At 40.1% G+C, this 27,234-nt stretch overlaps 1 protein-coding gene across 1 annotated transcript in view; it reads left to right on the forward strand.

Moving 5' to 3' along the window:
- The window catches only part of LHFPL6 (LHFPL tetraspan subfamily member 6), a 231,302-nt gene that overhangs the window by 162,092 nt on the left and 41,976 nt on the right, over nt 1-27,234 (forward strand). The gene's annotated exons all lie outside the window — the stretch shown is intronic.

Genomic DNA, 27,234 nt, shown 5'->3' on the forward strand with positions numbered 1-27,234 from the left:
AACTAAGGATAGCTCAGCCAAGAAAAGAGGGCTGCACATAAATAAAAGGCAACTTAATTAGCTTGATGTGTTTATTTCTTGAGATAAGCATTATTCTACTTGAGCGTTTAATTTTTTTTTTTAATATATTGTCTTTTTTTTAAATTCACTTATTTATTGGCTGCATTGGGTCTTCATTGCTGCACATGGGCTTTCTCTAGTTGCGGCGAGTGGGGTCTACTCTTCAGTTGTGGTGCATAGGCTTCTCAGTGCAGTGGCTTCTCTTGTTGCAGAGCACGGGCTCTAGGCACACAGGCTTCAGCAGTTGTGGTGTGTGGGCTCTATAGCTGTGGCACATGGGCTCTAGAGCGCAGACTCAGTAGTTGTGGTGTATGGGCTTAGTTGCTCTGCGGCTTGTGGAATCTTCCCAGACCAGGGATCAAACTTGTGTCCCCTGCATTGGCAGGCGATTCTTAATCACTGCACCATCAGGGAAGTCCTACTTGAGCCTTTTAAAATTAAGCCAACCTAATTTCACTTATATGAGTTATCTAGATTAGTCAAATTCACAGAGACAGAAAACAGAATACTGGTTACCGGGGGTGAGGTGGCTGGGAGAATAGGGAGTTATTTTTTAATTGGGACAGGGTTTCAGTTTGGGATGAAGAAAAAGTCCTAGAGATGAATAGTGGTGAAGATTGCACAATAATGTAGAAGTCCTTAATGCTCTACAGTTCATATAACTTTGAATATTTAATTGCACTGTGTGTTTGAAAAGTCTATGCTTGAGATATTCCTGAAGCAAGACTTAACTAAAGTGATTTGATATATTGAATCGTTGATATTCCAACCAGGTAAATTCGTGTGTAATGTCTGAGGTGATCTTGGTACTGTGAGAGACCTGTGGAGAATTATACACATGCAGTATCCTTTTACTAATTCTTGGCTCCACTAAAAGCCACACAAATGAGCCTCCTGACCTAAAGTAAGTTGCTGAGGGAAAGGAACTGGGATGAGAGCTTTGGGATTAAAAGCTTATTATCATAGGGAACCCGTGGCTGTCACCCACTGTATTTTCTTGAAATGAAATACAGTAGCATCATTTGTTTTGAATTAATAATACCTAACATTAAAACATACCATGTTGTCTGCTGCTATTTGTGTAGATCATAATAGCAGCATAACTTCTTTTGTAACCTGCAATTTTTTGGTACTTGCCCAGAAGTTATTGACCCATGATCATCTTTTGACACAATCTGCTACTTGGGACATGAGACAAGGTTATCTCCTGAAGATTTAAGCAAAAATAAATAAATAAATAATAAATAACAAAACACCCAAACAAATTGTCTATGCTTACTTTTTTTTTTCCTATTACTGTGCTAGCCAAGATTTAAGACAGCCAGCCTGCCTGATTGTCCTTTGTGAGCAGTCATATTCCTCAGGTTGGTTTTGTGTATGTGTGTATTTTTTCAGGTAAGGGAACAGAATTCAAATATGTCATATAAGTGGCCTTGTTCATATAGCCAACCTTCACATTATAGCATCCTGAAGCCACCTTTCAACTCTTATGCATCCTCCCCACTCCAAGGTCCTTTTTATTGGACTGCTTTGCGTAAGTAGAAACAGATGACAGCTGTGAGTTTCCAAAATGGCCCCATTAATTTCTCCACTGTTTCTCAGTGGGAATGAACCTGGAACCTTGAACTTGTCAGTCCATTAACATGGGATGTTGCCAAGTGAATGTTCATTTGGAAATGATGATAATTATTGGTATGAAATATCTGATTTCATACATTGTAAAACAAAAATTGGAACAGTGGACTGTCATTCACCCAATGAAATCATCTAAATGACATTGAGAATGGTTTTTAAATTCTTTCAGTATGTAGGATCAGTCATAAAGCTGGAATCTATTTCATCACAGTATGTGTGTGATTAGTATATTATGAACCCAAGGCTTAAAGGTTTATGAATTCAACATTTAGTAAAATTTATAAAGAGTAATTTTAAATTATTAGTTATATTTTGCAAAATATTTAAAAAACATCTTTGTAATTGATTTTCAAACCAGTAAGCAAATGTGATATCCAAGCATCACTTTAGTGCATTTTGAAGTTTTGCTTTCAATCTTTTGGCTTTTCTCCATGATTGACAGCCTGTCTTTGGGGGATATATTAGGAAAGTAGATGGGCATCCACATTTGTAATTTAGGTTTTTTTTGTGATCGGATAGACAGATATTAGATATTGCTACCACCAGGAATAAGAATGTCCTCCTGGCAAAACAGAAATGATAAAGTACAACTCGTTTTCAATTCTGTTTTTTAACTATTTCTTAGTTTTGAAAATTTAAAGATAAGATATGGCTATTTATAAGGATAGCACTGCGGGAAAGGAGGAAAGTTCTTGCCAAGACAGATAGTGTCAGAACCACAGGGCAAAAACAGACTGTAGAATCCATTGTTGTTTTTATCTTGCCTGCAGTTGCTATCTGCAGCCACACACCAGGAGGATCCTCTTTTTCCACCTCTCACCATATTTACATCCCTTTTTTTTTTTTACTGATGTATAGTTGATTTACAATGCTGTGTTAGTTTCAGGTGTACAGCAGAGTGGTTCAGTTATACACACACATAGACACATGTATTCTTTTTCAGATTCTTTTCCCTTATAAATTATTATTTTTTAATAAACATATTTATTTATTTATTGGCTGTGTTGGGTCTTCATTGCTGCACGTGGGCTTTCTCTAGTTGCGTCAAGGGGGCTACTCTTCATGCAGTGCACAGGCTTCTCATTGCTGTGGCTTCTCTCGTTGTGGAGCACGGGCTCTAGGCACACAGGCTCAGTAGTTGTGTCACACAGGCTTAGTTGCTCTGCGGCATGTGGGATCTTCCCAGACTAGGGATCGAACCCGTGTCCTCTGCATTGGGAGGAGGATTCTTAACCACTCCTCCACCAGGGAAGTCCTTCCCTTATAGATTATTACAAGATTTTGAGTATAGTTCCCTGAGCTACACAGTAGGTCCCTTAAGTATCTCTTACCATGAAAGTGAAAATACAATTCTTTCAAGATTTTCAAATAGCCTTTTGAAAGTTTCCTAACTTTTGACAAAGTCCCCTTTTCCTGCCTTGCTGAAAGTCCTAAGGCGTTTTCTTCCCTCCCCAAATATCACAAAGCTCACCTCCCTTGATTTTCATAAGCCAGTTCTTGGAGAGGTCTTGAGTTACACCTAAGTATAAAAGAAATTCTGTAATTTTGATGTGTTAAGAAAACTGGTGATGTGGGTCCTAGTTTCTGGATGTGAACATTCTCTGTGCTTCCTGTAGAACAGCTCTTTTAAATGACAGAATCTTATTTTCCCCCTCATAATGCTAACAACATCAGTTGCTACCTATAGAAATAAGACACAAAGGGTGAACAGTCCATTCGTCAAACCCACCTAATGGAGTTCAAGTTGAGGTGCAGATTACACTTTGATTCGCTCAGGCATACTCTGTATGGTGAGGATTGCATAGTAGCCCAGACCATAATTTTCAGACACTCCAAAGTCTTTGGGAAATAAAGACTATTCTCTGTTTCTGAGGGGGTGGTTTGCATTTGTTAGGAAGGGAGCTGATGGAGAACAGTGGGTACAGACTCCAGAGAGCCTAATTGGAAGGAGGCTTTCCTGGTAAGATAAAGGCCAGGGGCAGCTGAGCAGGTGCAAACGCAGCTGGTGACCCAGACCTTCTAGAAACACACAGGCTCTTAAGCTGTGTGTTTTCTCTATAAAGCCTCTTTGTGCCTTTGGTAACTGTATTGAAAATCATTACTCCTCCATTTTGACTTCGGTGAAAGAAATATTAACAGTTATTACCAGTTATAAAAAGGTACTCGGGTTTTAAAAGTATCTTTAGAAAACGTTTTTGTTCATTCTAATCTGTGTTGGCAAGCTTCAAATTGGGGAAAGACCCTCAAGAAACAAAGAAAAATCATTTCTGAGTTCCTTGTCCTCAGGCGAATGTATTGTTTTTTAAAATTTGGGTCTGGTATGTGCAGCACTCAGAATGATTAAAAATTTCAATAAAAATTAGGATTTAGAAGGAATTATGAACTTAAACCACTTTGTGCAAATGATTAAGACTATAACAGCTTTAGTAGAAGTTAAAACGTTTTAATTAATTTGAGAATACTAATTCAACTCTTGTTTTACATACGGTGAATGTGGAACTTATTGATTGTAAATTGTTTTACTCAGTTTTTTTAATGAATTTTATTAAATAAGAATTATAATATTTTCCCCTTTTTTTAGAGAAGAGGATGGGAATATCAAATTGGTTTTGAAACCATTTCATCCAAAGCTGCCTGAAAATGCTCCTCTCTTTCTTTGTTCAACAACATAAAAGACTTTGACCTCAGACCACTGTGGTCCCACCAATGACATCAGTCTAAACACACTGAAGAGAGGAGGTGAAATTATGCTTGTACTTTGCAAGAAGCAGGACTCCCCAGAGTAGAGAAACAACCCCTTATTCTGTATCATTTATTCCACATTTAAAAGCGTTCGTTCTCTTTTGTAAGGAAGATTGAGGTCCGTACATAAGGGGATGCAGACTGTCCTGCATTTTGTGGGACTATTTTAATAAACTAAGTGGATGGATTAGCACGCCCAACATTTCAAATGTACACCTGTTGACAAACTGCACTTAATTCATCCCCTAACTATTTCTTTAAAAAAGGGCAGGGTAGAGTAGCATTGCTGAAACAGTTCAGAAACAGCGAATCTGGAATCCTTGTTTTGGTCATTGGGCAGCATCATTAAATAATGGAACCCATTTTCCACCTTTACTCTCCCAGGCAACTCAGGATGAGTATGACTGTTTATAGCCATAAAGTCCTCAGGGCTGCTTGGCCACAGTGAATATTTTATGTTAATGCCAGAGATTACTGAGGGTATAAAATAGGAAAGGCAAAGCTCTTTAATTTCCCAGAGATAAGACAATATTGTGAGATTTCTGTGACTAAATCAGATATTTTATTTGGATAACTGAAGAAAATGCACAGCTGCTATTTGGAGCTTTAAGGCATTCCGCCTTAATGAGGGTCTCGAGACGTCTATCATTTAAAACGAACGACAGGCATCAGCGACTGCACACATCCAAAGTGATATTAGCTTCTACCGTTTTTAATATTCTGCCGTGTACGTTATAAGGAGATGGCTGGATAAAATCTAAAGTGTACATAAATTTATTAAAAATAAGGGGGTGATACAAAAATAAGACATGGCCAGTTCTTTTTTACTCTGGTATTAGTCTATTGCATCCTTGAAAAAAAGCTTTACTCTTCCCATTAAAAAATTTATTTTAGGAATCAGAGTATATTTCTAGCCAATCAGTTATTTAGTTTTGAATCTGTTATACTTCGTGTGGATAAATGAGAACACCTAAATTAGTTTGTTCTTTAAGTTCACTATTTAAATACCCCTGCAGCATTTTTCCCCCAAATCTCATAAAAAAGCATTAGCAGCTAATTCAGCTTTTGCCCCACATTAGACAAAAGAAAAAATATATATAGTCAAAACTAGCCACAGTTGAAAAGGACTTGTTTATTTCATTCATTCATTCATTTGTTCACTCATTCACGTATTTATTTTGCCCTGACAGGGTAGAAGTGCACTAGTGGGGTGGGAAGAGTAGTTGCGGGTTTGGTTTTGTTTTGTTTTGTTTTGCTTTAACTTGAGCTTGTTGTAGAAGCTGTTGTATAATGTCACTGGCTTCCTTTTGGAGTAAATCTGCCCGTGGATTGGATGCCGCCAGGACACAAGAATAAATCCTCTTTCTCTCCCCCTATAATGCTCTAAATCTTCCAACAATACTGACTCAATGACTCCAAATCCCATGCCTTTTTCTGCCTTTCTTTCACTTTCTAAACATGTTTGTATTATGAATCATACTCGGACACAGGGTCCATCTGACTGGGCTGGGTCCCTTGTCCGCCACCTCACTGAATTGGAATGCAGCCCACAGAGTCACCCCTGCCCTGGCCCAGGAGTTCTCCCAGGGCTGGGCGAGAGTTCATTGATGTGCAGAATATCACAAAGACTTAATTCTGCACTGAAAGGTTAAAAAAAGAAAGGAGGGGGGAGGGGAAAGGAGAGAGGAATAAAGATGAGGTCTGGAGAGAATGGTTTATTCAGCTAATGAACTTTTGCAGAATGGCTAACAAGGAAGAACTTTGCTGCGGGAAACTTCGTTGTCGAGATGACTCCTTCCTCCCTTCTCTTGGCTCTTTCGATGGGGAGGAAAGTTTGAGATGCTTTGGATTAAGTGACAGAGGGCACAGAAAGATGTATCTTAAAAAAGCAAAACAAAAACTCCCACTTTGGCTTCTGTAATTCACACTTTTAGGAATGGAAGCGTCTCGTGGATTCCCCCATGCATCGCCTCTTTTAATATTATGCAGCAGCTAGGACCTAATTTAGCCTTGTCAACCCGCACACAAGTCAGAGTCAAGGGATTCCCACAGATTCTTCTGCACCACGGCTGCCAACAGACACTGCCTTTGGGAGAAAGGCTGAGTAGTCCGTCTTTATGGTAAAGCCCAGTCTCATTCTTACAAGGGTATGAAGAAGCCAGGGTGATTTCACTGGAAAGAAAAAGACACCGATAAAAGTACAATAAAAGCGACTTTGCCTGTTCTACCTTTGTTTCTTCCTGGAGTTGAGAAGAGTCTACATGCGCCCTTGGGCTTTTCTAAATTTGTAATAACCTGTGTCTAGGCAAGGACAGACGAAATCTGCAAATGACACTTCAAAAATGACAAAAATGTTTTCACCTTTATGAAAACAACCTTATGTGATTATACAAAATGTATTCATTGTTTCAGTGCCCGCCCATAACAAATGTTTATATGCCTATTATAGGCAGCAAGATAAAAATAGATGCTGGGACTAGCAGATCTGAGGTTTTAACAACTTGAGGAAGAAAATTTGATTTGCATGCCATTTACCATTGATTTCTAACACCCCTGACACCGGAGTTATAAAAGTTTAAAAAACTGCACAATGGCTTTACAACTTCCCTGTGTTTGATTTATGTTCACACAAACTGTAAAAGAGGGAAAGCTGGCACTTTCTCCTCCTTCTTGCAACTAAATAATGCATCACACATTAAGTAGATGAATCTGATCCTTCTGTTCCACAGTGTCAAACTTTTGACTTTATTGCCCAAGTATTGAGATTGTAGGGAAAAGGAGCTCTGGGTGGGAGAAAAGAGGAAACCTTTTATTCTCCATCACTTTATCCTTTATTGTTCAATCATAGGTATCATTATGTAGCACACCAGTTGGACAGTATTGATGGCTTCTGCTTTCAGCTGAGAAGATGTAGAATAAATGAACTGGCCAACTAATGTAACTAACACAATAGCCTTTAGTGCATTCTCCCCTTTTTTTTTTCATTTTAACATTTTGAGGTTCATTCATTCATTCATCAGACAGGTTCTGAGCACCTATAATGTGCTAGGCATTGTCCTAGACCCTTGGGACATATTAATGAACAAAACAGATAAAGATACCAGCCCCTTGGGGTTTATATTCTAGGGCACAATCTTTGAGTCATAGAGCCTGATTCTAATTGTTCAGATTTTTTCCTCCCAGATCTTTTCAGTATTCATAATCCTAGCAAAGACTTTAGCTCATAATAATTTTTATTTATCATTCCCACTGTGGTTTGTGTTTACTCAGTGCTCTGCTTTCAGATATAACCTGGGGAACCTGCATAATCTCATCCATCAGACGTTTCTTCAACCTACATCCATTTCTTTCCCATTAAACACTTCCCATGGGCAGAGAAATAGAGAGGGGATATCTGAAAGGTCTTTCTAGTCCTTATTCTGTAAATACCTATGTATCAAACATCCACTCAAGCTAGGTAAGTATTGTTTTCTTTTCTCTCCTCTTTCCTTAGTGTATTTACCAAAGGTCAAGGAGATAAATTGACTGCCAATTGGAAACGCTTGAGAAGAGTCCAGTTCAGCCCTTAGACTGTAGAGCTTGGCTGCTTGTCTTAGTTATTTTCCCATTCACTTATAAATTCATTTATTCTTCACCCAGTGGACTTTTGGTTGTTGCAAACTATGTACCAGACCCTGACCAGTTGCGTGGAGAGCAAGGATAAACCAGACAGCTGCTGCCTCCAGAATTCAGTCCAGTGGGGAACCAGGATGCTTCTTTACAAACACAATTCGGGACTTAAGTCTTTCTTCAGCCGGTTTTGGTATTTTTTCGATATTTTTATGGCAAGATGTTCCTGCCATCAGAGGACTCCACCAGGAACATATTGATTACAGATCTGAGCTGCCTGACATGTGTGTGCATGTGCTGTGCGCACACACATACACACACATGCCAGGATTTATTTTTCCTCAACTTTGCTGAATGAACTACTTTTCCTTCTACTGTCTGGCGTAGCAATACAGTGATATACAAGCCTTTCAGAAATCTGACGGGATGCATGCCCAACTGAATTATTTCATTCTACCCTCTGTGTCAGTTCCTAGAAATTAACAATAGACCATTTCACACTGGTCTTTGATCCCAGCAGCTCAGTCATGGTATTTTTCCAGATGTTTCTGTCTGGGGTTGCTATTTGCAAAAAAAAGCACAGGCCAAGTTAAACCAGGCCAAGGTGGCCTGTCCCGGGGGCCTGAGGTATGTGCTTTTCACCAAATGACCTGATCACGTGCTTGCTACCTCAGGGTTAGGAAGAGGGAGAAACCCAGACTTTACAATCTGAATGATGCCTTGAATTGTAAGTGTTTTTAAGAAAAGTACCATGCCCAATGTGAAAACAAAGACAATGATTAGGCCTGGTTCTCGGAACTTATTTATGTTTTGAAGTAAGTTAACATCCTGATCTCTTTCAGTTTAATTTACCCCAAACTGTCTAACACTCCCAAGGGTCTAGATGCCAGTAGACCTGGAAAAAGCCCTGAACCGCCAAGGGATTATGCCATGGGTGTTGGGGCAGACCTAAGACAAAGAATTGGCATTATTATGCCCTTTGTTAAAGTTTCCTAAGCAAAAATTTCATAGCGTGTTTTAACACAAATGACAAAAAATGAGCCCACAGCAAACGGGACTTGAAGCATTATACGTGAAATTTACTTCATTGCATTAGAAGAAGAAGTGAAAAAGCATCCCAGGAGAGATTCTCCCGAGCCCAGTAACACCAAGAGTAGGGAACCTTGTCCTACCTGTACTCCAGCCGAGATCACCATGAGGGCATTTTGAGATGTCCTGAAGCACATGCCCTAAAGCTCAGTATGAAAGTGCAAAAGCAACTTCTTGGAAAATGACAAGAGCCAGTCCCTTTGATAGGCTCCCACTGAATGATGGCCTAAATCTGACTCTAGAAAGAGTAAGGAGGAAGAACATGTAGTATGAATGTTGACACTTCTAGTCTTACAACCAATGCTTATTTTATTAAGGCTTTCTGATGTCACTCGGACTATTACTCACACATAACATTATTTGCTGAGCTTAATTTTCAGGTAGGAAATATCTTTTCAGGTGCCTACCTACCCTATGATCTAGTCACTCCAGTCCTAGGTATATTTCAAACATCAAGATGTAGTTATGTACGTGAGAAGACATATATGAGATTGTTTACGGAAGTAGCTTTTGTAGCAGACAAAACCTGGAAACTATCAACAGTAAAGTGGATAAATTGTGGTATATTCACAATGAAGGCCATGCAACAATTACAGCAAACCAATTCCAGTGACACTCAGCCATGTGGATGATGTAAACATCTCCCAAACAGAACACTGAGGGAAAGAAGCCATAACACAGAGTCCAAAATGTATTACTCCATTTATATCAGTACAAAGACAGGCAAAACCAATCTATTCTGCCAGAAGTTAGGATAATGGTTACCCTTGGGATAGGGTGGCGATTAAAAAGGAGCAGAAGGAAGGCTTCTGAGGTGCCAGTCATATTTTGTTTTTTAATCTGAATAAAGGTTACAAGGTTTCATTCACTTTATGAAAATTCTTTGAGCCCTGCCCTTGTGTGTGCACTTTCCAATAGGCATGTTAGATTCAATACACTTGTGCAAATGCAAACACATGCTCACTTATTAAAGAAAGTAACACAGCAGAAAAACTCATTTCCCACATGCTTAAAAAGAAACGCAAATTAGCTCAGGATATGAAGTTTAAATAAAAACTTGTTTTGTGACTATTCAAGGTCTCATTTTCTTACTTTAAATGGTAGAATATTTTCCTGAATGCACATTAGTGTGGATACATTTTGTAGTTATTACTTGGCTAAAAACTCTTTGAAGACTTGGCATAAAACAGTGCTCAATAGAAGTATGTGGAATTGCATTAAGTGAATAACAAATGCCATTTTCCTCCATAAAATATTCCAAATTTCTTTGATTAGGTATTACCTCTCCCTTCTTTGAAACTCCACAATATTTTGTATTCCCCTTAGTGATACATGGACTACCTTGTATTATATCGAATACTTAATTTTATAAACTCACATCTCATTCATCTTTGAATCTTCTATGATATTCTAGAGATAGGAAGTACGGTGATGAGTTTAAGGACGTGTGCCCTGGTGCTGAACTGCACGAGTTCAAGTCCCCTCCCTGTCCCTTATAAATGGTAAACTTTGGGTAAACAGTCTCTCTGTACTCGTTTCCTTATTTATAAAATGGGAGTGGGGTAATTGTGGCACCTATTTCCTAGGGTTGTTATAAAGATTGAACTAAATGCATAAAATTCTGAGAACAGTTCCAGACACACAGTTTAATCACTCTTAGCTGCTACTTTTAGTCATTGTGGTATTATTATGATTCCCAAATGAGAAAAAGAAAAGGACAAAATTCAAAAGACCTAGCAGTCATGGTGAGTCAAAAAGTCAAGATTCTGTCTGCTAATTCCCAAACACAACTTTTTTTGCTCAGATATTCTACAAAGAGGGTCTGTTGATCGCTTGCAGTTAAATGTGTGCAAACTATTCTGATTCAGTCTGGTCACGCACAATTATTAGGTTCTTTTTGATAAACGTCGACAGTCTCCTGATGAAGTTACATAGGCTAAACTGTATTCACAGGCCCAAGAATATATAATGGCTGAAACGCAATTAAAGTTTATTCCTAGATCCCATTGCAGTCCAGGTAGATACTGCTAGTCAGCTTCCCCATGATCACTCAAGGACCCAGGCTCCTCCTATGTGTGTACCATCCCCTGAACCTCAGCTACCCCTATATGCACCTGACACAGAGGGTAAAGGGCACAGAGGTGCTGCGATGACTTTTCAAAAGCCATGATGTGAAATGGCCCGCATGGCTACTCTCACATTCCTTTGGCTGGACTTCAGTTACTGCCCACATCTAACGGAAGACAGGCTGGCGAACGTAGTTGAAATGTGTGCCCCAGAAAAAGGAACTGAATTTTGGAAACAGCTAGCAGTGTTTGCTAGGATTTAGAGGTAGGCGAGAGTTACAGCTCCCCTCCGTGACCATCCCACTACGAATATAGAAGCATAATTAGAACACAGTTTTTCACACATGTATTTATCTGTCATCAGGTCCTAACCTGGTAGTGTCTTTTCTGAAGCTCATCGCAATGCCAGCTCTGTCCTTTTAGGTGTTTGCATCACAGCTTATGTGAAGGAGCGGGTCCCCTTGAGATAAGCACATCACTTATTCTAGGGCCAGGACTTCAGTTAACCTGAGAGATAGAATCAGGCAACCAAAATGCTATGAATCCTGCCTGGATACAGCACTATTTTGGAACCAAGTCCCAGGAGCCAATTCAGAGAGTATACCCTTCCATAGCTAACTAGATTCTTCTAGATTCTTCTAGCGGGTACAGCTAAGAATGAAAAATGGCTGTATATTCCAGGCAGTCCACATACATTAAAGCACCGATAATTTCACTAACAAAAACTCTCACCTCTTACATTCGTTTTGCCAATTATAAAGCTTCCTAAGGTTAGTGTAGGGGGAAAAGTAATGACAGCAAATCTGTAGCACCCACGCTGGAATGTGGCCTTTTGATGAAACCGGAGCTAACTACATTTGAAGTGTATATTCCTAGTTAGAGCAACTAATTGCCCCTAGGGTGTAGAATACACAGATAATTCACACCTACAAGTCATACTGCCCATGCAGAAGTGTGTATTATAGGCAATGTAACAGTATGAAAAATAAATTTAGCCTTTTATTCAAATATCCTTCGGAAAGAGACATTCACCTGGGAAGGTTTCCTTGTAATACACCACTTACTTATAATTCTTTGGTTTAATGTCAAAGGTATGAAATAGGACATGGGATTGGTAGCCAAGCAGCTGTGCTGTGCTGTGCTGTGCGGAAGTTATTGTCGATTTGTGCCTTTTTTTTTTTTGCCTTCAAAGATTAATAGGGGACAATGACTTCTGATTCAATAACCTTCAGAAAAGGAGGAAGTAATGAAATGTTAACATTCTTTGGAGACTTTGCTTTTGGAAAACATCCCAAAGCCACTGTGCGCTGACTGATCATCCCAGCGGGGGTGTCCTCTGGGTGGTTTTGTACAAAATACTTGGGTTTAGGTTATGCTGTAAGGAGCTGCCCCTCCCCAGGATGTGAGAAGTGTTTGTTTATGAATGTTATTCACTCATTTTTTCCAGATACGCTAAAATTCTTATCTTTCGTGATTTTTTTTTGTTAGTTTTGTATCATTGTTGCTGATGAGAGGTGGGAAAGTTTTGTTTCCCTGAAATGAAATTTGAAGTGATGTTTTCTAGATTCTAAACAGAGGGTTCATTTCTAAGTTGTAATGTTTGTTTTTAAGTGCAGTGGTGGGGTTCCAAGTGGCATATTGGAGACCACCCTACTTGTGCTGGGGGCTGTTATCTTCCTATGCTGGTTTTCACCATGGCAATGGGAATAGAATTTTCAGCTCTCCTGCATTCTTAAGTAAGCTTGCATAATACTGCTGGGGACAAAGCAGTTGCCTGCTTGAAAGCCAAGTGAATGAATAAATTTGGCCTCAGGATTTTTGAACTGTTGTGAAAGACTTTGTTTCTTGATTTTTTTTTTTTAAATCATACAAAATTTTTTCTTCAGATGATGTCCTTGTTAACCAAAATGTGATGTGTAATTCAGATAGGTAGACAAGTTTAGCACATAAACTTATAGATAAAATACTTGGGTATCTGAACAATGATTTCCCACCTACAAAATCTTTTAAGAATTTTTATCTTAAATAGAAGCTCCCCTACTAAACCTTTTTTTGGCTCTTCGTACTGAAGAGCTTCAGGACAGAATTATTCTATATGAAACAAAAATGATAAACTGTCTAGAACCTGGCTTAGGGATCCTGCCATACTGTTGAATAGCATTGAGCAACACTGAATTATTTTTCTAGAAGATGACTAATGCCAACAGGAGCCTATTGTTATAGAACAAATTATTTTGGATTGATTTTTCTGGGGTTTTTTTGGGGGGGTCACATTAACTCCTCCCTAAGTACCAGCTTTAAAGACAATGACCCAAAGAACATTCTGATAAGTTTTACCCAAATAACGGTTACTTAAGGACATGTAAAGAGCTATTCTGTATGTTGAACTGCTGTGTTTGATTGTGTTTGGTAGAAAGCACTTAGTAAGGACAGCTTGGTCCAAAGACATATATGAGTCCCCAAAGCTCATCAGGTCTTAAAACACTATGATAACAAAAAATGCCCATCAGTGCCAGTCATGTATAATATCTCAGTGATTCTCAATTTGAACTAGAAAGTATTTAGATGTCAGGTCAGATAAACTAAGGGGATATGTCTTGAAGAGAAAATCCACTTAGAATTATGAATCTAAAAACCATTTTGGCCTACAGATCTAAGTGATGTCAAAGTCACCTACTTCGGACTACAAATTCCTCATACTTTCGGGTGCATTAGGCCACTTTCCAACTACGGTATGCTAGCCTTCATTGTGTGGTGGCTCTTTACAAAACATTAAGGTTATTTTGGGTGGAATAAGACAAATGAGAAGTCCTTATTTTCCTAAAGTCAACCAATTTAGCCAATTCAAAAAATCATAACACAAACTTCTCGTCCTTTCCATGGCTATTAAAAATATTCTCTAAATTTTGTTTCTGGGCATGTCACTAGAAGCTCCAAACTGGACTGGCTGGCTCTTTTTTGAAGTTGACAGGCAGAGTGTCTTTGTGACAAGGCATCAACTGATTGTCTGTCATGGTCTACTTCTATGTGAACTTGATTTTTTATTTTTCAATGACTCAAGCTGTAGAAGTTCAACCCGGGCATCAGTTTAAGAAACCAGTGTTTATTGTGTGTTTGGTACAAAATATAGGAAAGCACCATAACAAAAATAGAATGGGCCCAAATTGTGAGAGGGTACATTTTTTATTAGAGCATTTTAGTTTCCTATAATGAAAAGGGAAAAGTCTCTGGGTATTTATAATTGGCTATAGGCAAGCACTAATTCTGGAAGATCTGTAAAAGGGATCAAATAAACTATACTTAATGAAAGTGATTATACCAGGGACTTTATAACATTGTTTTTAATTTGAGTATGAAAAGATATCTTCATTACTATAGCATAATTCCTTGGCCTTCTGGTCTGATAGTCTGGGGTGAGATTTCTGCCTGTATTAGGGTAGTTTATTTTAGTCTGCTGGTTAGACCATCAAGCTCTTGTTATAAATGAAAAGCATTTTCAATTTCTGTAACTGACTTGTAAATAAGTTTACCTAAAACTTAGCTATTTCTCAGCATAATTGAATAGTTTATTCAGTAGTTTTTGACATTCTTAGGACTGCATGTATGTCATGTTTGCTTAGTTAATTTCCAATTATATTCCAAGAGGGATTTGAGACAGCTGAATACAAACATCCTGATTTATACCGGAAGGTACAAAGATGAATAAGTACTGTCTGCCATCCACTTCCACACTTGGTTATTATGCGGAAGGAAAGCACAGTGCCAGACACTGTGTTCCAGACAGGCGTCTGCCACCTTCCATAAGTTCTCAAGAAGAAGATGCCCCTGCTTCTTTCCGAGAGAATCCAGTATTGTTTATCTGAGTCTAATAATTGGTTTGTTATGTAGTCACTGATGACTAGTTAAACTGCAAATTTGTAAAGTGGTTCCTGAAATTTAAAAGGAAATGGATGGGTCAAAAATCAGTTGTTATTAATAACTACGTGCAGAGGTATATGTTCTGTGTATTTCTGTATATGGATGGGACAGTGACTGTTAAGGTGAAACACCTCTTCAAACAATATTTATTACATAGAAAAGCATCACTTTCATACCTCATTCTATTTGTTTGTATTTGCAGCTCAGCTCTTTTCTTCCAATGACAGGCAGATATTTTCTAAACCTTTTCTGAGTCATTTTCCTTAGCAAACACTAAGTTTGGATGACAGACTTAATTCTTCCAGTTTCCAGTTTCTGAATTGTTTCACCTATGCTCCGCTTGCTACTCACCTGGGAAGGATCAAAGCTTAGTGAGGACGTGTTGTAGCTGAAGGTCTGGAAAAAGGAAAACTTGTATGTTGTCTAGTAATGCCTTAGCCTGCATCAGAGTGAACTTCGTGCTGAGCTGTGTCCAGAATATGGAGTACTCAGGGACCTGGTCTGGAAGAACCAGATTCTACCCTAGGAATTCTCCGGCAGAAGATCTAGAACCGCATGGAAGAGACTAGGAAAATCATTAACTCCTTGGTCAGCACAGAATGGTTTTTAAGGGAGATCTCTGTGGAATCCACTGAAGAAACAAAATATCTATGAAACGCAAATAAATACATATGAAACAGCTAAGGATACTAGCCCTAAGCTTAATGTAGGCTGCAAAATTCTGTTAGAAGAGGAAAATTAAATAAAGATATGACTTTCATCTAGAGACCTGGGCTATAAGACCATCTATTTGGAGACATGGTCTTGAGATCCACGTTGCCTATTGACTGTCAAAACAGAATTTCCTTGACATGTTCATGATAGTAGTGAGAAAACCTACCCTGGACCTCTTGCAGTCCCAGAGTTTACCTCTAGGCTAAAGCGGTTGATATTCAGTCACTCCTAGTGGAGAAATATAATCTCAAATATCCAAATGTCAGCTTGACCACAGAATTGTTTGAGGTGATTTGATTGTTTTCATAAGAAGACTTAAAATTAAATATGCATTTTTTTTTGTTTTTTGTGTTTTTTTTCTTTCTTTCTTTTTGTTTGTTTTTTGGTGTTGTGGTTTGTTTTGTTTTGTTTTGTTTTGGCTGCATTGGGTCTTCGTGGCTGCATGTGGGCTTTCTTTACTTGTGGCAAGCGGAGGCTACACTTCATTGCGGTGCATGGGTTTCTCATTGTGGTAGCTTCTCTTGTTGCGGAGCATGGGCTCTAGGCGCATGGGCTCAGTAGTTGCTGCACAGAGGGCTCAGTAGTTGCGGCACGCAGGCCCTAGAGCACAGGCTCAGTAGTTGTGGTGCACAGGCTTAGTTGCTCCACAGCATGTGGGATCTTCCCAGACCAGGGATTGAACCCGTGTCCCCTGCATTGGGAGGCGGATTCTTAACCACTGCCCCACCAGGGAAGTCCTTGCAATGTTTTTAAAATTCACCCCAGAATAGTAAACATTTTGTATTAAGAAATTTGAATGTATATAGCATCTTAAGTGTTTTGAGTCTCTTCACTGGGACCTGTGATTAAATTAAAAATGGGTAATTGACTATTCAGGCTTGTGATTTTAAGTTGAAATATTAGTAAGTTCATAACCGATATTGAACCGTTTGAGATAATTTAAGAGCCACTGTGTTTAAGGTTTAATTTGCTACATTTACAAGAACTGCTTTTGTGTGTGGTAGACTTTGTACTCTAACAATTGAGGCAGTGAAGGAAATCAAAGGTAGTAAGCTTGTTAATGTAGTTTAAAATATTGAAGGAGTTTGATTAAGTTAATAAACAGGACCAATTTTTGATTAAAGATCACTTAAAAGCCATTATTAATATTTGCTAAATTTCAAAAGAGAATAAAAAGATTTTACAAAGTGAATTTAGAAACTTTGGGGATATTTATTTTTAAGAAAATAACTTCTAGGTAATCTTAACTGTGCAGAAAAACCAACCTTGGGAATGTTAAAAGTCACACCCTGGTAACATCCTAACACAGTTCTTTCTCAAATGGTGTATTGTTAATTGAAGAGAAAAGGCATCCAACTGAACATTTTACACAACAGTCTCAAGCCCTGATTGGGAAAGAGTATCTGTTGCCTCTTAAGACACAAGACTGAGCTGGACCACGGAGAGAAATTGTGCTGAGGGCTTCATTGTAGTTTCCCGTTCATCCCGAACCCTGGGGAGCTCACGTACAATACAGAATAATAAATGAATGTCAGTCACACCCATGAGGCCTCTTTAATGTTACCCGTTGCAAAAATAGTTTGGACAAATTCCATCCTTTGCTTTAATAGGATGAGTCTTGCCATTAACTCAGGTTTAGCTTAGAAAAAAAGGGCTGTCCCTGCCCCCAAGCAGCTCGAACTAATCTTGCATGTCCTTTAATACTTTTGCCACATGCCTTCTTTCACCCTGGAGCTCCCTAAAATGCACTCATCCTCACTTTCTGCTGTGGCCCGTGAACAGTACCTTAATTGGCGGCACCTCCTTATGTTATGAGGCAGAAGGGCCCGGGAGCCCTTTTGGTCTGTTTGTTTATATGTTGGTTTCTTGAAATTAACAAGAACATTTATGGCCCCCTGCCCCCCAATCTGGGTTTCTGCTTAGAAGTGATCTATCCACGCCGGATGTTGGAATTGTGGTTTGTAGACACAGCCTAGAAAATGTTCACATCATCAAGAATTTGGGTGGAAGACAGCATGTGAGGAGAATAAATATTTTAGAGCAGAATAAATATTTTAGAGTGCACAAACAAATCTGTGTCTTCCAGCACAGCCCTATGATTCATCAGGCTAATCATTTAAGTATTATCCCAGTGCTTGACCAAAATTAAATAAAGATGACAGTCAGTTTTCAAGATGGTGATATTTTTTTCATTTTTTTGAGGGGGGGGAGTCTAGTTTTCTGATTTGGATACACAGAAGGCTACCAAATTAGGTGAATTCTGCATGAAGACGGGGGGACTTGCTGAATGGTGGAATTCAAAAATCTGAGAGACAGATTGCAGAGTAGGGATGATTGGCCTATAATTTGACTTATAATTGGACTGTCTGTATGACTTATAATTTTTTTTTTAATTTTTTTTTTTTTTTTTTTTTTGGCACACGGGCTTAGTTGCTCCGTGGCATGTGGGATCTTCCTGGAGCAGGGATCAAACCCGTGTCCTCTGCATTGGCAGGCGGATTCTGAACCACTGCGCCACCTAGGAAGCCCCATATGACTTATAATTTGACTGTCTGTGCCCAAGTTCATTCACATAAGTTTAGGAGGATGAATGCCCATATAGATGTGCTACTCATCGCCTTGCACTCGCTGTCACTTTAAGCCCTTGCTTTTTATATATTCAGCCTTATCCAGTTCTCTTATGATTTCATATGCATTAATCCTGTTTACAAATAGGTTAGAGGTTCCCTCCCATCATTCCAATGTACCCGTTAAAAAACTGATCACACAGCTAGCACTCAAATATTCAGTTAGTTGGCTAGTTTTTATTGGGGGAGAAAGTATCAGTGAAAACAGAAATACTGAATTCACTGATTCACTTATTTTGCACAAATCTATCCTGAGCACCTTCTATGTAGCAGGTCCTGTACAGATACTGAGATGAGAAAAACAGCCCAGTTGCTGGGCCCTCATAGAGCACACAGTCTAGGAGGCAGGTGGTGTCAAAACAGAAATGGCACAGCTCATTATAAAATGAGAAAACATACAGAGAGCTCTGAGATGGAGGAAACTAAGTGACAGAGGAACCTACATTAGGTGGAGTGATTAGCAAAGTCTTCACTGAAGAAAATAACATTGAAGTCCATGGTTCCCAAGTGGCTGCCCAGTGGAACCTTTAAATAAAAAGTATGGATGCCTGGCTCCCAGCTCCAGACGTTCTGATTTGATCTGTATGGGGTGTGACCTGGGCTTTGGGAGTTTTTAGAAGCTGATTCCTATGTGCAGCCAAGTCTGAGAACCAGTAATTTATGCTGAGATCTGGAGGGTGGATCAGAATGGACCAGGTAAAGCATTCAGAGGGGACCTTCACAGCCCCTCAAGGCAGGAAGCATTGGACACTCAGGGGCTGAAAGAAGGCTCATTGTTGCATCGGGGTGAAGAAGGAGGCTGCTGCCTGTTGACCAAGCCAGTTGGGCCATGCACAACACTGAGGTTCATTTTGTTAGAGAACAGTAGCGACTAAGAAGTTCCAAGTAGGCGGCGAGAGAAAGCCACGCCCCCATGACCTAGCTACCTGGGTGACAAACATGTAAATTTCAAACACAATTCTGTCGTACACTTATTTAATAAATAGTCTTGAGGAAAACAGGCACAAGACAGATCAGACATTTTGTCCTTTAAGCTCCATAAAGTCTCAGCTTTCTGCATTTCCAGGTGTGCTGACCTTCCCTTTTAAGAAAGGTTTACTTGGGACAAAAACAACAGCATTTACACAGCAGGATTCCAGGCCTTCTACTTGGCTTGGTAAATCATGACTCCTTCTAAACCAATGGCTGGGCACAGATCCAAGTAGGGATCAAGCCACAGGCACCATTCCTCCAAGAGGTGCAAGATTCAGGCCTAACAGGATAGTAGCCAGGCTGGATGCTTATAACCTCGTGCGGCAGGGGTGGTACAGCTAACTTATTTTTGTTCGTGCACGTACTTTGAAAATCCAAAGTGTGACCTAATGAGATCCTATTATTACACAATCATGCTAATCAACAAAACATTACTTTCACCAGTAACGACCTGTTGATATTTATTTGCAGTTGGCACAGTGTGTTTCTGCTCTTGATTGGTTTGCAGATAACAGCAGCACTTGTCTTAGCTGCCTCCGGGCTGTGGCTCTTTCTCCTCCAACGTCACTTACCACCCTGGCTTGGGCATCCTTCATAACATGGTAGCTGATGATGCCTGGACGTGAAAGTCTAAACCAACTGGTGTGTGCACAGCATCACACTGATAATAATGAGGTAGCCGAAAGTAAATTACAAACTTTGTGACAGGGGAGTAATGGTCATCTCTAAGCCTGGGAAGATTGGAGAGGAGGCAGGGAACAAATTCTTTTTGGATGAGAAAGCTGACGCTGATTAACTTTCCCTCCTGACTATTTATAGAACACAAGAGTTTATACAGTGCTGGGGCGTAAACTTGGAAGTAAAGGAAGAAACAGAGAGCTGCTTGGATGTTCCCTTGTCTAAAACGGCAAGCGGCCTTCATTGTCCAACGCTGTGAATGGCTTGAATCATCACTTCATAAAAGCATGGCTTCTCCCTGGTCTCATACTCTCTTGGTCCCTATTTTTCCTTATTTCTTGATATCTGGGGGTTTAAATATTATTCTGGAAACCCTGGGGTGTAATTATCAAATTATCTTGCTGTCTCCCTGGGTCCTTGTGCACCCTACTGGGGTAATTCTTCCCAGGAGCCTGGGCTCTGTTTCAATAATGAGGTACCATCTTTGATCAAGAGAAAATCAAAGTGAGGATTTGAGAACCTCAGGAGTCACAACCCCAACCTCTTAGACTACGAGAGCTACTTTCCCACAGTCCGTTCAAAAGGCAAGGCAGGGATTTTTAAGTCTGTGTCTGATTTCTTTTTGATACTACTAGATTGCAGTAGCTTCAGCTGCTGGCGAGGCCTTTATGTTGCTCTCAATAGTGGAGATATTTATGATGTCTTCTCCAATTCTAGCAACTCTTCTGCTCTTGTTGCCAGAGGACTCTTTTGCCTTGCTTTTAGAATAATTTTTAGAGTTTCTTTTCATGAGTCAACATTTTCTAAGTTCTTTTGTGTTGCAAGTAGAGCCTGTGATCATGGTCTATATCTATGTCATCAACAGAAATATAATGTGGCCACAGAGGTCATTTAACATTGTCTAAGAGCTGTCTTTTAAGAAGCAAAAAGAAGCATGAAATTAGCTTTAATAATTTATTTTAAGTGAACCAATGTATCAAAATATTATTTTAACATATAATCAATATAAAAATGATTCATGAGGTATTCTCCTTTTCTTTTTTCGTACTTAGTCTTTGTAATTAGTGTGTCTTTTACACTTTCAACATATTTCAGTTTGGACCAACTACCTTTCAAGTGCTAGTGGCTGGTGGCTAGTGGCTACCATATTGGACAGCAGAAGTCTATAGATCAATAATAATACCAAGAAACCTGTTATCTGAATAATTCATTCTCCATTCAGCTTTTCATTTGGGTTGATTTTTTTTAAAGCGTGTGCCCAGATCCTTCCTTCTTTTCCAAGTGGTTCTCCTGATTGATGGCCCCTAATTTTGAGATGACGGGGTTAAGGGTACTGCTGGAGGAGATGCTGATTGGCCTTATGGAATTCAAACATGTCGTCTAGTCCCGCACCCCAACGGAACCATGTTGGTTAATTGTTCATAGCAATATAAAAAGGATAGAAATCAGACGGATGGCCCATGGGTGCAGAGTATTGGCCAATCATGAAAGGTATGAAAATGATTAAGCAATAGAGCTCATAATTCTTTTGTGAAACCTAAACTTTAAAAAATCAGAAAGAAAAGGCTGAGTGTGTATATCTCCCAAAAGTTCAGAAATGTTCATGCTGCTAATCTTTCTCCTTTAGCACCAGTGTAATAGGAACCCCTGGAAAGAATAGGCACAGGGAGAGAGCACCCCTCTCCCCAAACCTTTTTGAACCTGACAGCATGAGACGGTAAGGTCATTTCCCCCTGTTGACTCCAAGTGTCCCTAACGCGTATCCTCATGAAGCTGATGAATTTCTCCTCTTCAGTGAAAACAGTGATGTTCTCAGTTTTAAAGGAGAAAAACAGAGAACGAGGAACAAACTGTGCTTTGTTTTCTTTGTTTCTAGTTTCCACTTTCATTATTATTTATATAAGAGGTTCATGCAAGTGACTTTGGCACGCATGTGCACTTTTCTCAAAGTCCAAATGATGTTGTAAAATTACCCACATCTGAAAGGACTTGGAGGGCTCTATAATTGTCGAACTTAAAATACTCAGTTTGTCTGCTATGAATATTTTCCGTTGCACTCAACATAGTTGTGAGACCAGAATTTAATGTCACATAGCTCTACAAAGGAATAATCCAAATTAGTTTTCTGTATATTAATTTTAAGATGGTTTGATTGATTTATGTTTAAATTGATGTTTTTCTATAATATTTCTCCCTCACTTATTTCATTAGTGATTAAGCTTGAAGATAGGCAAAACTGAGACATAAGAATGAGAAGAAATCAAGAAAGTTGAGAGTAAACACGATTGATGCCAACTGGCATTTTGGTGCTGGGAAGACACAGAATGGTCTTACTAATGTCAGCCATCCTTATAATAGCCTGAAAGATCTAAAGGGCGTTCCCTCTAACGCAGCACTGTCCAACAGAGTTGTCTGCAAATGATGGAAATGTCTCGTATCTATGCAGTCCAATGCAGTAGACACTAGCCAAGTGTCGCTATTGGAGATGTGAAATGTGGCAAGTGTTACTGAGAAACTGAATATTTAATTTACATTTTGATTAAACTCAGGTCAACTTTATTTTTACAAGTGAACATTAACTGAAAATATCAATTGAAGCAAAAGCTCTTGTGCTGAAGTACACGTTATTACCATCCCTCTTTTTAAATCTGACTATTATTAATTTCCACTTCACTTTGGACTTGCTTTCCCAGATCATATTTTATGCATGTGTTTCTTTGTTTTAACCCTGACAGTCAGCGTCCTCCAACTCCTTTTGGGTGCTGATAACGATGGAATTCATCTCCCCAAAGATACAGCAGTCAGCGTTAGGTGTATGCCATAACATTTTGACCTCTCAATGAATTTCTCTTCTGCAGCTTGATCTTAATAGAACATTATCTTTCCAGGCACCATGTTTATCCCACTTCCACAAACAAGAATTAATAATTCCCAATTCTTCTATCGTAAGCTTGCAATTAAGATATACTTACGTAAATATTTTTGATAAGAGTTTAGAAAGAACTTGTGCTCCATCTCTTTCAATTGTCTCCTAGCATCACTTTCCTCTATTAGAAGAGGAAAATGCTAATTAATATGCTTTTCTTGCTGTCTTAGAACCTTCTGTTTTAACATCCTTCTGCTCAAAGAGGCTAGACTTAGTTTTAGATTATTTTTGAGCAGAAATGAGTATATCAGAACCACTTTAGACTGTGATTTCTGTACTCTTTCTCAGCAAGATGGCTGCAAGCACTATAAAAATGTGGTTAGTTACAGATTTTAGTATTACAGATTTTAGTATAAGCAGCAGAATAAACCAGATTGAGTGTTAAGCTCTTTTGGCTTGCAAACACTTGTGTTGAAACTTTGAAAGCCCTGGGTTGGAATTTTTATAGCATCTGAAAAACCATAGGGTTTTAAAAACTTGAATTCTTGCACTAATTATTGGCTCAAGGAAAGACTTCGTGGTGTAAGGTGGGTTGGCCGCACACACGTCAAATGATTGTACAAGGTGCTCTCCTGTATTAGAGGCTGGTGGCGTGCCGCTAAATCCTATCAGTCCACAATACCCAAGAAGGCAAACTAGTACCAGCAAAGATTCCAGGTTGGTTAAATGCAGCCCTTCCCTGAGTCGCCTCAAACACGGACGAGTAAAGATTGAAGTGGCTTTAGGGCTCAGTGTTGTTCTACTCTGTGTAGAAGAGCCTTAACCCCTTAGCACATCGAGAAATATGGATATTAATGTGTCTCCTGATGGTAAATTAAAGGCAGAGCCTCAAATGTCAGGTCCAGACAACCCAGTGTCTCACGGCACTTTATTTTTTTTTCTTTTTAATAAGTTCTGTTTCCAGAGAGCTCAAAGAAATGTACAAATCATTTTGGAATCTTTGCCTAACCTCCAGGAAGGTGCTTAGGAAATACAGTTGCTCAGTCAGAGGATCCATAGGAAAACAGGCAAAGGAGAAGCAGCCACGTTTAGAATAGGGTTTGGGGCTAAAAGTCCTTCCTTCTTTCGTTTCCTGGATTATTTCTCCTCCACATTTCCCAGCCGTGGCAATCCCGGGAGGAGTTCCAATGGAACGCGATCTGAAAACGGACCAAAGGAGTTATGAAAGATGTGTGAGATGATGAGGTGTCTGCTGAGATGCTGAGATCCTGCCTCCACCCCTAAAATGCTTTTTATGGCATCCTAATGCCACGTGGCAAGGCTGTTGTTTCTCTCTCCCTCTCTCTCTCTCTCCCCCTACACACGCATGCATACATTCGTGAATACTTAGTCTCCCAGATCTCAAGATACTTCAGGAGTTAAAGCTTTAAAGAAATGGTAATTTCAAAATAGATTGGACCCTTCACAGCACCTCCCCCCCCCCAAAAAAAAAGGAGGGGCAGGAAATGGGGCTAATTTTCCTCTAACCGGGAGCTCCCAGAAATAGGGTTATGTGGAAATAGGAGCATCAGCTTCAAAATAAAAGTCTGCATTTGGGAGAAGGGAAGCTCAACAACCTCGAAAACAAGAATGAGGAGGAGAAAAAGTGGCCAAACCTTGAGATGCCAGAGGGAAGGCGGATATATGACCTTACTTTACCTTCTTCATGGATGGCTTGCAAGGATTAATTAAGTAAAAGTCTGTAAATTTCTTTGAGCCCTTTGGTGAAAGAAGCTATTTAAATATAAATTATGATCACGCAGCTTGCATCTCACATGTCAGGCATGCATGGTTAACTGTGTCTGATCTGTAAGTTATGCTTCCTCCAGGTTATAAAGATGAAGCTTTCTGATCGACCTTCGTTCTCTGACCCATTGGTAAGGCAGAGATTTATGGCGTCACCTGTGGCATCTGCGTGCAGGCTGGCTCTTTGAACCTCAGCATTGTGCTGGGGGAAATCAGAGCCTCTGTGTGTGTGTCTCTTCTTGGATGAATTTTCTCAAGAGCCATGAGGGATGGGAGTGGGGTGAGGGGCAGGAGTTGGTTAGTAAACAGAGAAAATGTACTTTTAATGTACTTTCCTTTATCAGCTTATTGCCTGAGAGGGTAGAAAAAATTAAACCGTGAAAGAAGAAAATATTCTTGACCAGGGATGGTGGTTTTCTGCGGCTCCTGTAAGAAAGGACCACAAACGGAGTGGATGTATTCTGCTGCAGTTCTGGAGGCCGGAAGTCTGAAATCAAGCTGTTGGCTGGGTTATGCCCCCTCCAGAGGTTCTAGGGAAGAGTCCTTCCTTGCCTCTTCCAGCTTCTGGTGGCCCCAGGCGTTCCTTGGCTTTTGGAAGCATCGCTCGACTCCGCTGCCCTCTTCACAGGACCGTCTTCCCTGTATGTCTGGGTGTCTTCACACGATTGTCTTCTTGAGCGCACCAATGATACTGCATTAGGGGCCCCTTCTCCTCCAGGATGACCTCATCCTAACTAATTACTTTTGCGATGATCCTATTTCCAAATAAGGTCACATGTTGAGGTGCTGGGGGTTAGGACTTCAACATATCTCTTTGGGGAAAGGAGACAATTCCACCCATAATACTAGGGCAGAGTAGTTTCAAAAATACTTAGGAGCTGAGCCTTCCCCGCATATAAAATATCATGTAGAAGCCCAGAAAGAGCGCAGATCAGAGCAGCGCTGCCGTGATGGGTGCAGCAGAGGAGCCTGGGGCCTTCAGCTCTCCACCCCTCTGGCCTCCTCGCCCCTTTCCATCTGGGTGCATGTTCTTTAGACACCATGGAGAGCCCCTCAGGGCTTCGAGGGGCACAGCATGAAAAGCTGTGGAACTAGAGATGCATTGGGTTCCTTTCTCAAGTCAAATCCCATTCCTTGATAGCAGGCAGCTTTAAGAAGCATAAATTCTGAAAACAGTCTGTTTATACAAAGCTTGTTTGAAAACCATTACGTGTCCTTTGTTTATTAGTTTTAATAGAAATGAAATGGGATCTATACTGACAGCAAACCTCCTCCAGTGTCCCCTTAGCCTTGCCACCAGCAGCCCTTCGAACAGAGTTGGGTGAAAAGCTTAATACCGATGAGGGCGTTGATTTTCTTTCCCCCTAAATTTGAACGTCCATGTAATATCATTGCATTCAATTCACCCTCTAGAATCCAAATCTCTCCTTTCCTAAAAATTGGGAAAGTAGAAGCTCAACCTTGGAGGGATTGAAACAGACAGATTCACGGCCTGTTCCACCTGCGGGGCAGCACCAGGTCCACCAAAAAAAAAAAAAAAAAAAACACATTATTCCTCCCCGGGAACTCTGACGGGGTCTTCTACCACATCCCACCCTGAACGATGGATCCCTCTGGAATAGTTACCCAGGCTCCTGAGAAGAATGCAGACTTGCTTATCAGTCTCTGGGAGGCTGGGATCTCCTGGCAAGGAGAAAGAATTGTATATTTTAGATGGCTGGATGCTGTTGGAGGAGCAGGCTCTGGGAAAGAATACACTGAACAGCCCAAGGGGAAAGTCCTGAAGTTAACTCCATAAAAGGAGGCTTTAAGTGATCTCAGCTGATCCATATGTTTAGAAAATTGTTTTGACTCAGCCTGCCTGACTGCAATACTATTGCCAGAACCAGCAATGAGAGGGAGATAAACATGCTGTTAGGGTCTTTCTTTTGGTGTCTCCCATGAAGCCCTGGGCGGTACAAATCATGCTTGACAGCCTTTGATTAGCAGCTGCTCAGTTCCACTTGGGAAGGGAGGCATTTATCTGAGGTTCTGTTATTCCTTCATAAATAAGCTAGAAATTTCGATGTTGGGAATAGTTCCCTTGGAGGAAGCCCGGTCTAAGCCATCTCTTTCGCATTGCTGGGGACTGTTCCGTTTGCCGCCTGTGGGGCGCGGTGGCTGGCATGGTGGGGCACGATGGGAGCAACTAGAGGAGCATCCATCTCACTCACGGGATAGCACTAGGTGACCTCTGAACCTTTTTAAATGTAATGTGCCTTGTGCCCTTCAGCACAGGTACTTTTCTGTGCGACCATGTGATATTGCAGAAAAAGCTTCAAACAGAGGGCCAAGAGATACCATTCCATTTCTGGTTCCTTTACTAACTGTCACTTCATCTTTTTGAGCTGCAGCTGGATTCATAGGCTCTTAGATAGGCTCTTAGATTCTTCTAAAACTGAGCTGTGCATACTGTACGCTAAAAGACAGAAGA

Source organism: Hippopotamus amphibius, chromosome 14 (assembly GCF_030028045.1).
Source record: "Hippopotamus amphibius kiboko isolate mHipAmp2 chromosome 14, mHipAmp2.hap2, whole genome shotgun sequence".
NCBI classification, from domain to species: Eukaryota; Metazoa; Chordata; class Mammalia; order Artiodactyla; family Hippopotamidae; genus Hippopotamus; species Hippopotamus amphibius.